Here is a 14,840-nt window from a genome sequence, read left to right on the forward strand (position 1 = left end):
CAGTGGGACAGTAACTTAGGTAGTTGTAGCCTATCAAAGAAGGGGTAAAGATAAACATACCCTTGATTTACATATTCCGTGCGACTTGCTAATAGTGATATATTATTCACTACAAATAGTTGATGAATATATCTTTATTTACGATACAACACAACTTAACTACTCATATTTACATTAACTTGACCTTCTAAAAACATAAGATAGACTTAGCTGACATTCAATATGCTATTAATGTTAGTAATACATATAGAATCACTTAAACATAAGACGTTGAGTGAAAATAAACTATAGGTATATTATTCATGTGCTATGAGTTTCGTTTGGTATATATAGCACTCTCACTTTACTGCACTTTGTTATAGGGTTCAAAATTAAAAACTAGTACTTCAACTTCCGCCTTTATTATTCTCAAATACGCAACGTCAATATTTGTTACTATTCACATTATATATTAAAAAGAAATGCTAACGATAGCTTGATTAAAATTGTCACAGCGCCATCTAGTATTAAAATTATGAAATAACCATATTGACATTTAGACAGATTTAACTCCTTTTGAAGTGTCGTGATTATGAAACAGACATGTACGATACAGGACGATGCGGTGCGTAGTTCTGTACGCTAGAAGATAAAATAATTTAATTACTTGGTACGTATGAATCACCATATTCATAGCGTTTGTCTCCTGAGAACGGAATTATTCCATAACAATTGTTTATAGTACCGTGTGTAGTTGGTATTTATTCATTTGGTATGAACAGATAGTTTATTTTTTATATCTAACTCTGAGATGACATTAAAAATTTATTTCTAGAACAAACCAATGATTCTCATTGGAGACTTTAGTTTCTGCAGCCGTATAAGCTAGTTATAATGAGAGTTTTTTATATTATACTGAGTTTATACATGTTTAAAATAGAAAATGAAAAAGTTAAGTCTAAATTATGTACGAGATAATTAAGTGTTATCATATAAGAGAGAGTTACACGTTTTACGTAATTTTGTAATTTTATAAAGCCGTGCATGTTTAAAATATTAGTTAAGTACGCTAACCGTTTAAGGGTTGACGGATTTCATTCTCGTAACCGAGTTAACGAGCAAAGTCCGTAACTAACATCTCATTCAAAGTTAATCAGTTATCCTATTAAGTGCTTAACACGGTGGAAGTGAAAAGCGTTTTTTGTGTTCATAATTTAGGCAAGATATTTATAAATTTGTATATAGACGACGATTTGTATATTATATTTAAATTTGCAATGGTGTATATATATTTTTACAATGTTTATGTAGTTTCGTATATATAATCATGTAGACTCTACATTATACTCTAACTTGTAGAGTATAATGAACCATAAGTAAATGGCTTTTGCCGCGCGAAATTTATATAACTTTAATAATAGCATACCACATTTGACCCTGTGAATTAGTAAAATAGTCCCGGGACTCAAACTATCTTCACAAAAAATTACATCTAAAACGGTTCAGCAGTTTAAGCTTGAAGAGGTAACAGACAGAGTTACTTTCGCATTGATAATATTAGTACGTATTGTGCCTTATTATTATTTTTTTATGTGATAGGTGGTAAACAAGCAGCTTTTCCGTGAAGGTTCTACTATAAAAATCATGGTTTCAAGAATTCTAGCAGTATATTTCTGCGAATCACAATCCCGATTTTCTGGTCGAAAAATGAATCCTGTCACTAGTGGTAACAAATGGTCTGTTATATCTATTAAAAATATTTTCCAAAGTTTGTTCCCTTTGACATATTCGATCGCATAAGCATTAAGTCACAATGTTAAAAGATCATATAAATTAACATAAACAGTTTTAGAAAATCATACTTAAAACGAATTAAACACGGATTATATTGACAAACCAAATCATCCGAATAATAGACATCGTTTATCCCTCCTGATGTATCAATCGAAATGAAATTGTGATTTATGTGTTTATGTGTATATATGTAATGTGTCCGTGACATTATTGAGGCATCGATATCCATAAATATAAATTATCATACGTGTAATGAAAAGGCAAAATGGTAAGGCGCGTTTCACGGTAGACGTTCGAATATCAAGACTTGCTTAGTTGCCTAAACGATTATTAAATAAACATTAACTCTTGTGATAATGTTTAAGCTGAATAGTATTTTATGGCTTGGCTTCATGACGTCAATTTATCGCTCGTGCTGCCCCGTGGATTGTAACGTGATGATATAGTATATCGATTCTATTTTTTTAAATATTATTATTACAAATACAATCGCCGGTATTGTACATAAATACAAATGCAAACTAAACTAAATTGTAAGCAATTTGTGTCGATTTATGTTATTCGACGGTAGAATGAGTTTGACGGCGTAAGCGAGTGTCATGCCGTTACCCCTAAGCGCCGATAGATGTTTCTACTAACCTATAGACCATACGGTGTATAGGACTGACTACAGAGTCAGTTGTTTTGATTGAGTGAACGTAAGTTATATGATGATGAACCAAATTCATGTGAAATTGGCCTGAGTCGTTTTAAATCGTTGAGCTGTTAAATCGAAAGTGTTTCGTATATACCTTTATAATATGAATATAGAAAACGATTTTTTATCCCACATATTTTCCGAATAAAGAATTAGTCTAGCAGTGTTCCAGCTTAAGGCCCGAGTAAGCCAGGGTTAGATGGTTTATATGCGCAGACATCTAATCATAAGTTCGCCTATGTATGATTTAATAAATACAACCCTCTGAAAGATATTTAAAAATGTACATAGTAAATTCTTAGTGAAGGCTTTATGTCCTCTTGAAAAAGGCTTAGAGCTTATTCCACCCCGCTGCTTCGGTGAGAATTGGTAACACACGTGGCAGATTAAAATCCGAAAACTCAATGATTAGGGGTAACATGAAGATATGGAACCATTTAGACTTTTATTTATTGAAGAATTATAAGAAAAAAGATACAAATACGTTGAAGCATGACAAAACTACTACAAGTAGGATCTTTACAAGCAACGCGTGTATCAACACGAAATGGGCGCTTACGATGACCCTGCACCAAATGCAAAAGATATGCTACAAGCGTGCTACGATCGTTACGAACGGTCGTAGCATTAAAAAAATTATAAGAAGCGAATTTAAAAATAAAATTAATACCTTGGGCTATTTTAAAAGAAGCAATCAACTATTTTAATCCGATACTAATTTCGAGAAATTGCCTCATAAAAGGATTTTCTTTTAACCTATTAATAAAAACCTTTGGCTTATATAATAAAGGGATTATGAGCTATTTTCAACTTTGAAATGCAAAATATGCTTTTTATGGGTATTAAAATAAAGCTATGACGTGTAATATGAGAGAGCAAGATACATATTGGTACGGGCTCGCTAACCAGATCAAGTAGATGAGCACTTTCTCAAGAGTGTAGACTTAAGTGGAGGTTGGGGGGGGGGGGCTCAGTCATCTTTACATAAATTATTGAAGAGCTCAGTGGCATAGGTACCGACTGCTGATGAATACGCTTTGAAAAGTTTTAGTAACAGAGACGAATTGGTGGTTTGGTTTTTAAAAGATGTCTCTCTGTCAATGTTTGTTAGTTCAGGTCACTTTGCAGCTGCGGACGATACGCAAATGTACGCAAATGTACAAGGCATGATATAAAGAATTGAACTTCTATAGTTTTGATAGTCTAATAATCTCAGTATACATAATACTGAGATTATTACATTTAAAGACACTTTCTTTATGCCTCGAACTTTTGTACCCATGTTTAAATCTTGCCTACGTGACATTATTATATTATATTTATAACATATAATATTTTATGCATACATATATTTATATTTGTATTCTAAGTATAGCCTCTTTGTAGGGAAACTTCTTTGAGCGCATCTAGAGCACAATTTTAAAAGTCAAATTTGAGTGCATAGCTCTTGTAAAGGTTTTAAATATTTCGAAGTTTTATCACGTGTTCCGTATATCTTGTAACAGACGCTATATACATTTTATTCAATGTAGGTTCGATTAATTAATTAACAATAAATAATTGAGTAATCTTTATATACACGAGTACGACGCCCTGGAGTGACACGAAACTTCTGAAAACTGCTGGATTAGTTATTAGAAATTAGTGATTTGTATTTGATTTAGATTTTTAAGTGACCTTGCGATCAGATTCCATATTAGTTTAGGCATCAAAATATGAAATAAATGTAATTATTATTTAATTCGTACGAAGTCGAGTAAGAGAAACTTGTCATTTAGTTATTTATAAAATTTATAAATAAACACAGAACTTTGTAATGTCGATTCGAATCTATCTTTACAAGAGCCGCATATTTCCTGCCCATTCAAGAATATATAAAAGGCAAGCACAAACTCTATTATCGAAACATATTGGCACCTAAACGTGTAGCCAAATATCATGTAAATACGAATACTATATTCGAGTTATGAGAACAACATAAAAATACGATATTGGTAATATTTTATACGGTTTTTCATATCTCAGAGTATTTTACTGGTATACGGAGGGTACGGTATATTTTATTATTTGTGTAACAATTGTAGTCATAGTATATTGTAGGAATGTTTTTTTTTACAAAATAGGTCGCGCCTATTGGTCAGCTGGTTAATATACGCTGTGACAAACATTAGTCATTTCTTCCATCGGTTACTTTGGGAATTAAGATGTTAAGCCTCATGAGCCTGTAACTACACTGACTTCATTCACATTCAAACCGCAACACAACAGAAGTAAGTATTGCTGTTTGTCGGTAGAACGTCTGTTGAAAGGGTACCTACCCAGGCAGACACGCGCAAAGTCCTACACCAAGCGTAACTTATTACCAATAATAAAATTAATGTAATTGTATTCCACGAATTTCTTACTGATAAAGTATTTTGAATAATTAATATCTACTTATAATTGTACTGGTGACCATTTAAATACTAGCTACTGTTAGCTATGTTTAAATGGTTAGCATCGCGTCACCATCGTACTACTAGCAAAAATAAAACACATTCTCTTTATTGAAAATTTTAATGTGTTCCTATTTCTTCCTTTAAATTCATAATATTTTCAAGCCCATAAAGATATTGTTCAACAAACAAAAATAACATAAAGGCTGCAACAAAAGGGCAGTACGGTATGTCAGCGAGCACTCTGTGGCTTAAAATTCGTAGTAGTTTACGCTTATGGCTCTCAGAGATAATTTAGAAAACTCGACATTGTTCATCAATTTATTTAAAGTCATTTCTCGAAACATTTATTTTTATTTAGTTAAAATCAACTTCAAATATTATTTCAAAAATACTAATATTATAAATGCGAAAGTAACTCGGTCTATCTGTTACGCATTTACGGCTTTACTGCTGAACCGAATTCGATGTAATTCGTTTTAAAGTAAGCTTGCACTTCAAAGAAAAACAAAGGCTACTTTTTTATACCTTAAATGTATGGTTCGCACCTAATACGAGAGCGATATATATATATATATAAATTGGAACAGGACACTACCTGTTCCCACCATTATGAACACTCACAGCACAGGCTCGCAAGAATGCAATTGTTTTTTTTTATTAATAAAGGCCATAAGATAAAGGTGATAAGGTTAAGTATGCAATAAATGTAAATATTTTAGATTTAATATATCGCGTGGGCAGTTTTTAAAATTAGCAGAGATGGGAGTTATGATAAGATAATTTCTTTTTTACGGGCTATTTCACGTTTGTTCATCTAAGCCGAGTTGTTTGAGATGGACTTCAAAGGCGTGTACAAGTTATCGCTTAATTTAACTTTAAAATATTGCAAGATTTCTATTGAACTTTGTATTCAAGTTTTATTATAAATTAAATTTTTATTCGAAATCATTTAATCGTAATGTTTGAAATTGTTTTTATTATAAAATATGAAAAAAATATTAATTTTGGAAAAATATTTTCATTTTCAAACGCCTTTAGCTTTATCTATTATAATCTATTTTATTCTCGAAATAAACAAATGAATTCAATTTAATACAAAAATAAATTATGTTCTCATTAGGTATATGTAAGGTAAAATAACACTAAACATACATGAGCATGTTATACTTCTACAAAGTATAAAATTCCTACAGTAATTGAATTTAACAATAAAAGAATCAAACTTATCATCAAAAGAGCCGTGTAACCGATCGGATATCTCATCGGGAACATTATTTAAAAACTCACCGAAAGTTTCATCCTCAATTTCACCAATTCAATTGGATTAGTTTTAAAAATTCTGCCATAGATGTCTTGTACTCATAAGCAGAAGTATAAAGACTAAATTTCATATTTTTAATTTTAAAAAATGACGACCATTCCATGCGAATTCTCATCCCGATTTTCTCACGCTAAGGTAATAAATAAAAAAAAAAAATACATTTGTTTTAATTCATAAATAGAAGAAAAATACTGATTTCCATATTTCTGATACGGACAGAAACACAAGCTATCAGTCAGTCATTTTAAAGTAAAAATCATCAATAAAGTAAAAAGTAAAAATTTTATCAAGCCGACTCGATATAAACCCGGTACCACATCAAAGTATACGTATTTTAAAGACACATAGATCATTAGGTTTATCCCTTACTCAACCGTGTCTGTCTGATTAATTAAACGTGTTTACGACCTTTGTAATAGTCGGCTCAAATAATGTAAGACTTACGAGGAGTTCCTCTTTACAGTGTTACACGGTTACGGTGTTAGTACTTGATAACTATCAATAAAATGTTATAAAGATCGTTGTATGTATAGTCGAAAGTGTCGTTTGTCTAGTGTCTCTTATAACTTTGTAGATTATGAAAACCTGGGTTCAATCCCGGGGTCGGGCCAATAAAAAGTTTTGAGTTAGAACGTTGCGTTTTCAACTTGCCTCGGAAAGCGTGTGTGTCTTGCACATGCGGGACGATTCTGTATCCCGCATTTTCGACTTCACAGGACTCTTTCCGTTCGTGTGGGACTGTGAAAGTAAAGAAATAATTAAACAATTTGAGTTGTCGTATACACTTGTGCCCTATAATGTGTTTGCTGGACTCCCCTGAGAACAGTCCAGGGTCATTATCATTATCATCAACATATAAAATCAGTACCAAAATACGGTACAGTGTACTCATAATCGATTAGCGCCACCTATTAGCAGTATATTAAACACGCTTAAAAGAAAATTATATTTTTTAAGTCACAAATAAAATTATTTCTTAGAATTATAGATTTATTTATAGATAGCCAAATTTAGTCGCTCCTCCCCATTTCTTAATCTTTATAAGTTAAGAAACTAAGCTAAGTCTATCACATCACGTTTTTGGCTTTTCTTTATAATGTAAAAGTGACTTTGATCGTTCTGCCTTACCGCCTAGACGACAAAATCGACCGTTCTGAAATTTAGAACACCGATATTTTATGGAGACGAATATAGACTCTGTTTTGTCTCGATCGAATAGAATTATTAATAATATGAACTCGAATTGAAAATATCACTGTATTAAATTTCAAAACTATTTCGTCGATAAGATCCAGTGCACAATATAGATCTTGAAAGATTGTTCGAAATAGTCCGCGCAATAACATGAATATTGGTGATGGAAGAAACAACACTCACAGATTTCAAAATGTCGTTAGTTACAAATAGTATAATAATTGACGACCTCCTTTGTCGAGTAGTGTTTACGCCGGTTTTCATGGGTACGCCACTCCGAGGTCCCGGTTTCGATTCCCGGCTGAGGCGATGTAAAAAAAGTGCATTAGTTTTCTATGTTGTCTTGGTAGACCCAAGAAGGTGTTGGTGGTACCATCGTTACTTCTGATTTTCCATAACACAAGTGCTTTAACTACTTTATTGGGATCAGAGTAAAGTATGTGATGTTGTCCAATATTTATTTATTTATTTATAGATTATAGCGTGTTCTATGATAAATTGGTCGCTCAGAAATTACGTGAAACATTGGGTGCGTAGATATCCTTTTACGAACAAAATGCAGCGATAAATTGTTACACTGTTACAAACACTTTTGTTATGTATTTATAATTATATTTTATTGTTACGGCTTAGGTTGGACAACTAAGAGAAGTGTACGGTTAAAAAAATATACATACTTATATGGCTATCTTAAGGAAGAATTAAGATGAATCATATCTTTTTTTTGCTTGTCCGCTTTTAACATAGTTTTAACATGTTTTAATATTAATTTAATTAGTATATGCTGCATATGAATATATTTTTACCTTTTGTATGTTTAGCATTAATATTAAATTCAATAATTAATAACAATGAAAAAAACGATAATTTGTTTTAATTTTTTACAATTAAAAACTAGCGAGCATCCGTTACGTTTTAATTATGAGATATCATGTGTCAATGAGAACGAATTTTTGTTGTATTTTAAATCTAACTTATATATGAATTACATTCATATAGTTATTCTGATAGAACAAACTCGAAACCCACCGTAGACCACATTCGTCAAATATAAAAAAATAATTAATCACAACATTGAAACGCATAAAAAGAACACGGTTTTTAACATTTTATAAGTATGAGGCGAATTCAGTCTTCATAAAATATCAAAGCTGTCTTTACAGAATCAAACAGTATATCCATATGTATTATATCTTAAAAAGTATCCTCTTGTCATAAGTAGAAGGTGAACTTAAAATAATAATGACAACGTTCTTAACGAATTTGTGCACGGACAATCTCAATGATTAAGCCTTCTGCCCTGAATATATTAAAATACTCATATACGTAAACAAACCTAGAATCTGTGTTTATTTAATTTTAATATCTATAAAATATACTTTAGCACACAAGTCCTTAAATATAAACAAAAATATATCTTTTTGTAATATATATTATAAAAAATATACTTACCTAAATAGTGTATAAAATAGTAAAATATGAGTTTATACAAATGATTATTGAACAACAATATATAAACATATATATATGTTGATTTTCTTACCGAATTTCTAGACATTGAGGCCTGCTGTTAGATATCGTAGCGCACAGGTGCACGGTGTATTCCCTTACCGACATGCTCAGTTGAGACGGATATCCGGCACGACCGGCGGAGATCAGGCGCAGAACCAACGGATTTACCAGATTTCCGAGACACGGCAATAGTATCGACTCACTAACCCAAGCTGATTCATTCAATCTTTTTTTACAAAAAACAATTTTAATAATTTAATTTAATAATTAAATTACGTTACGTCCTAATTTGCTAATTTTATAGTTAAATTTTATAGTGAAACTTTAATTGTATAAGATTTTGTATGCGTGTTACGTTGTGAGTAGAATAAAAAAAATAATTTAAACTCCTTCATTTTGTCATATGCTTACGTTTTGTAAAGAGGCATATTTATCTAGTTACATGTGGTCTATTAATGTTGTGCTATTTTACTTTAAAAAACAATTCCTTCACGTCAGAAAAATAGGAGGCAAACTCTTTTACTTGCATACAGGAGAGAAAGTCCTACAGAATTGGTTTGATGTTATTCAAATGATCCCAACGAGTTTCTAAAAACTTTTACTCACATTTTAAATATTAAAATATACAACTTAATGTAAGTAACAATAAAAAATTGATTGTTTAATATAGGATAGAATATTATTGTTTCTAGAATATATTGTAATAATCAAAAGTGTATTTTAAGTAAAGTTAAGCATAATCGCTTTATTGATAAATAAATAAATGTTATTTTTTTATTATTATCAAATAATAAAATAAGTGAAAAGTCAAACCAATAAGGTCAATGAATAAATTACTTACAAGAATTCGTTTTTCAATTTTATTTCATTCATTCCTTCGGGACTTATAATGTATTTTTATTTCTTAACCATTTTTTAAACACTTACACAATAACTTAAACGATAAATATTTTTTATATTTATTCGCGTTCGCTGGAACCCAGGTCCTTGGAATGTGCATCTTTATAGGATAGTTACTAGATCAACGAGCCACCAATTATAACTAACAAACACATCCTTTCAAATAATAAAATGTAAGAAATTTATAAGTTATTTTATTATTATACTTATTGCTGATGCATTTGTGACGTATAAAACAATTTCGATGTACGTTTCATTAGTAACTTAGTATCCATTTTCGCCCGACTCCTTTTTCGTCGACGTCAACATAATATACCGTTGAAAACGCACACTCGCGACGCAGAACAATAGTTCTCGTAACATTATTCGGGTTAACGTGAAACCTAATCATACACATCCGAGGTCTAAAATTTGTATACAAACTTTTAAACTCAATAAAACCGATGTCAGTGTTGGTCGACGAAATTCACACTCGTTTTAATTCAGGAATATTTCCCGTGCTCCGAAGGCTCTTTTTCGATTGATCAATGTAAGAAACATTTGAGATATACACAATTATAGCGTATATAGGAGTTTTGGGCGAAGGGACGAAGTATTTCGAGGGGACGCTACCCGGGCTTAGAAATAGAGACGGCAGTAATATTGTTATAGATATTCGATATTTCGAGCGTTCGTTAATGTTTTTGAAAATTTATTAATAATATCTCTTAATCAGCGTTCATACTTGACAGTAAACATCGATCGATCCAATTAATTTTAACACAATATTTTATTTTTATTTAATCAACATACGTATATTTTTCTTAGTTATGTTGCAGCTTTTGGTTTACGTTAAAACTAAATTAGTCTATTGCAATATCAGTTGGTGAATACTGAAGTTTCAGTTCATTAGCTACGTTCAGTTCGCAGTTAATTCAAAACATTTGAGCGATACGTGCGCTGTGTGCAATCAAAACATAATACAACAACTGAATAATAATAATATATGCTATCTGCTGCAGATTTCTAGTCAGACGCGGCGTTCAAATGGCAACATGGATGATAAAACAGAAATAAAAACCTCTAATGGGTGCGTTAGGGAGGCTAGATCGCAGCGTCCCGAGCTTATACGCATAGGGCGGTAAGGTGTCGGTAAACGTAGCTATAAAACTCGGTACGTCACTATAAGCGAACTTACTTGAATCCAACGGAGCTGCGGAACGCTCGGAGCGTTCAGTCGGTTCTCGCGACTACCAGCGGTAAAACGCGTTAGGCTCGGGACGCTCGCCGAACCCAAAACTTCGCGCTCATCAATAAACAAACATACCTCCGCCCTGTCTTTCATTACAGAAAGGTCAAACGCCCCGCGGTATGGACTGAATAAGTTCAATTATTTGTAAATATGACGGTTAAGACCGTTTTAAAAATTTATTTTATGTTCAAAATCTACAAACAGTAAAACTTCATCACCGCAGTCATCACCGATTAAAGGTATGTTTTTATTCTAATGTATATTTATATAAGCGTTGCGAAAATGTTTTAAAATTTGCGACTGTTTACAACAAGTTCTAATTATATGTAAAAACTTTTTCGAATACTTTCGCGAGACGTAAATAGTGTTTGCTCTATTATTTGCTTTGAGATTAAAATTATATGGTCTTAAATTAAATACGACGTGAATTACAGTACTTTTGCGAGAGCAGTTTGTAAAATAGGAATCCGCGTCTGATAACTGTGATTTAGACGTCTAAAACTTTTGGGCGACGGAAAGAACTCCTATAAAGATTATTTAAAATTTAATGACATTTTATTCTTTAATATTTGAATTTTATTTTGGAATATATTACAAAGACATTTTAGATTTCACAAGATATCGGTATACGCTTTTAATATCTGTAGCGCGACCGTTCACATATATATAAATATAGAAAAAAATGTCCATACGCTTTTGTTTCGAATAGAAAAGTTAAAATAATTTCTAATGCTGCTTATGCGATCCATTTTTTTTATTATCTGACACGCGCACCGCGAACTTTTTATTCTAAGTCCTTAAATATATAAAAATATGAATTAAAAATAGTTAGTGTATAAATCACAACCACGTGGAATGGTGGCAAGAAAGCTAGCAGCACTTGAATAGGTTGAATTGAGCCTAAAATACTAAGTATATAATTACCCTGTTTAAATATGTTTTATGTCGTTTTTTAGAAATTAATTTTATATATCCTGTATGTTTAATATTTAAATTAATTTCACTTTTAACGTAGATTTGTTGCGGCATTTTAGGTGTCTTATTTAATTAAATATTGTCATAAATATTTTAAATACGTGCTTGATTTAGCGCATTTAAAACGTCTTATGTCCTTATTAATTTCAGTAAGTTCGAAGTTCTTTTTTATGTTAGTTAATATTTAGATTATTAAATAAGGCTGGGTGTGTTGGAATGCAACTATTCCACGAGAAGTGAAGCATCGTTATTTGCACGCAAAGTGGTTTCAGATAGTATTTGAATAAAAAAATGTAAACGTGTACGTACTATAATAATATCAACAGGCTTAAATCTTCATTGAACGAGACCATTTGATTCATTTTTTCTCGATACAAACGCGCAAAAGCAAAAAGATTCGTTCGTTCAATTTCATTTCATTTCTATTTATTGAAAAATATGTCTTACATATAAACAGTTAGAGCTTATTTTTGTTGAATCGTAATAAACATGAAAAACAATGAAATATACATTGCGGCACTTGACGGGCATTAGTTACTACTTATAAAAATAATAAATCGATGTAATGCATTCACAACTATTACGTTATTTTGAAAACAAAATTTACGAATATTTCGAACGAGTTCCAGAATTTCTCAGTACAAAGATTTTTACCCCTTATCTTCGAATAGCTGCAATGAGGTCCTATAATAATAATATAGCATTGCAGCTACTATAATAAAAGTATAGACTAATTATGTCATAAACAGCTCCTTCGAGCTTAAATGTGCTAAATGTTCGAGCACCATTTACTTGAATACCAAAATTGATACTAAGTGTTCCGTGCGCAGTGGGTTGAACCGGTTTTTTATGTCATGGCGTACGTGTAAGCGGATTAGGAAATGTATCGCCTCTGACATACCGTCAGAAAATACGAATCATTCCTCATCACCAATACGCATCAACCGAAGGGAATGAAGACGTTCCCAAGGTTGGTGGTACATCGTCAAGAAGCAATAGTTAGTACTGTTCTGTTCCGGTTTGAAGATTGAGTAAGGTAACACAACTACTGACAGAGACCTGTTGACTTACTTACCCTGTCTGTTTGGCGGTAGAATATTATCTGTGAACCTAGGCAGACCGGCTTGCACAAAGCCCTACCAAAAAGTAATGATATATTCTCTATAATCATTCCCAACAAATGAGACCTGACGCCAACAAATTTTTTCGCATCCGTCCGGTAGATACTAAAATTCGCAATCAAACCAACTCAACTGCTTATATACAAAGTACTAGTCGCCTACGGGTTCAATCGCGTTTTAGGGGTCGTTCGTAACTATTATTTGACTTCGCTCGGTTCGTACCAAATTTTTATCAATTTGAAATCAGTCGTTTGGGCGTGAAAGAGTAACTGACAGACAGACACACACAGTTACTTTCGCATTAATAATATTAGTATATATTAGTGTAGATATGAAACGTTGTTTGTCCGTATCTTGAATTCAAACTACGACTATAGCCAATCGAAGAAGAAATAAAGATAAACAAACCTTAGATTTATGTTTTCCTGTGATTGGCTAATAGCTCCGCTATTACTATAAACAGCTCCTGATTAATATATCTTTATTTATAATACACCATTTAATTTAACTACTTATAGGTACCTACTTTACTTTTATTTCCAAAGTTTCTTTATCAGTGAATAAAACACCACTCATTCCCAAGACAAAGACAGTTTATTAACTTGTATTCCTAGTCTTATATAATTTCCTTTGACAAAGGATAGCGTGATGCAGAAACACGAATAAAATGAACCACGACATCTATTGATAAATAATAGAAACTAAATATTCTTCGATATTTAGAACGTTTTTCGCGAATCCATAATGAATGTCATATTTTCTTATTATTATATTTTATTATTCAAGCTCTCGACCAATGATGTCGCGTCGGAGCGATGTCAAATGTTATTTATTTTGTGGTTGGAATAGACTTTAGATATCCAATTTTATAATATATAATATTATGGATAACGAATATATGCTTCAAATTATTGATATGAGTTGAGTTTTTTTAGACATAGCTTATTCAGTCAACGTAGTTGGAGTGTACAATGTCGGTGCGGGCGCTTTTCAGGCGATGGCTTCCAAAACAATAACAGGCACACAAAAACTTTGTACGTCAAATTGTTAGCCGTCCACAATGTCTAAAGAATAATCTGGCGGGTCCAAATATTATGTTTGGATATTTGTTTTGTTTACACGATTAATCAAATATTTTTGGATTTGGGACGGTGAACGAACTACGAATGGATAGCATGACTTTGTCATGGTGGTGATGTTCTCTTGGCCGATTTTGACAACATACTTCCCAAGGAAACTAGCCAATTGAACTATCTAAACTTCGAGCTGACCGGAATGAACTCAGGCGCAGAATCAACGAATTTACGAGCTTTACGAGGCACGTTGTCTATCAATTTCTGGATTTCAGGCTCCTATTGAGAATTTTTTTTATATGAACCCAAAACTTTTTTGGCCTGACCGTTATAAACCCTTGGCTTTTGGATCTAAAGTTAATAAGATATCTTCTAATAAGAACGAAACATTTATGTCTACGTGATAAAGACTATATTATTATTATTTAAAAAAACACATGCGGTTTTTGTAGTTTCCCGTGTAAAGTCGGAACACATAGCTAGTAGTTAAATACCCAACGGTTCAACCTAACGACTCTCTAACATGCGAACTTTTATATAGAATTTTTGTAAGCGCCTGTACGTTTTAGAAAGAGCAATACGTTTTGTATATTATATCTATACTA

The 14,840-nt window shown here is 32.0% G+C and overlaps 1 protein-coding gene across 2 annotated transcripts in view; it reads left to right on the forward strand.

The window, feature by feature from the left end:
* Positions 1-11,028: 11,028 nt before the first annotated feature.
* The window catches only part of LOC125076181, a 189,608-nt gene continuing 185,796 nt past the window's right edge, over positions 11,029-14,840 (forward strand). For both annotated transcript variants that reach the window (XM_047688191.1, XM_047688192.1), the window contains exon 1: positions 11,029-11,305. The gene's annotated coding sequence lies outside the window, so the exon portion shown is untranslated. The remainder of the gene's footprint in view (positions 11,306-14,840) is intronic.

This window comes from Vanessa atalanta, chromosome Z (assembly GCF_905147765.1).
Source record: "Vanessa atalanta chromosome Z, ilVanAtal1.2, whole genome shotgun sequence".
NCBI classification, from domain to species: domain Eukaryota; kingdom Metazoa; phylum Arthropoda; class Insecta; order Lepidoptera; family Nymphalidae; genus Vanessa; species Vanessa atalanta.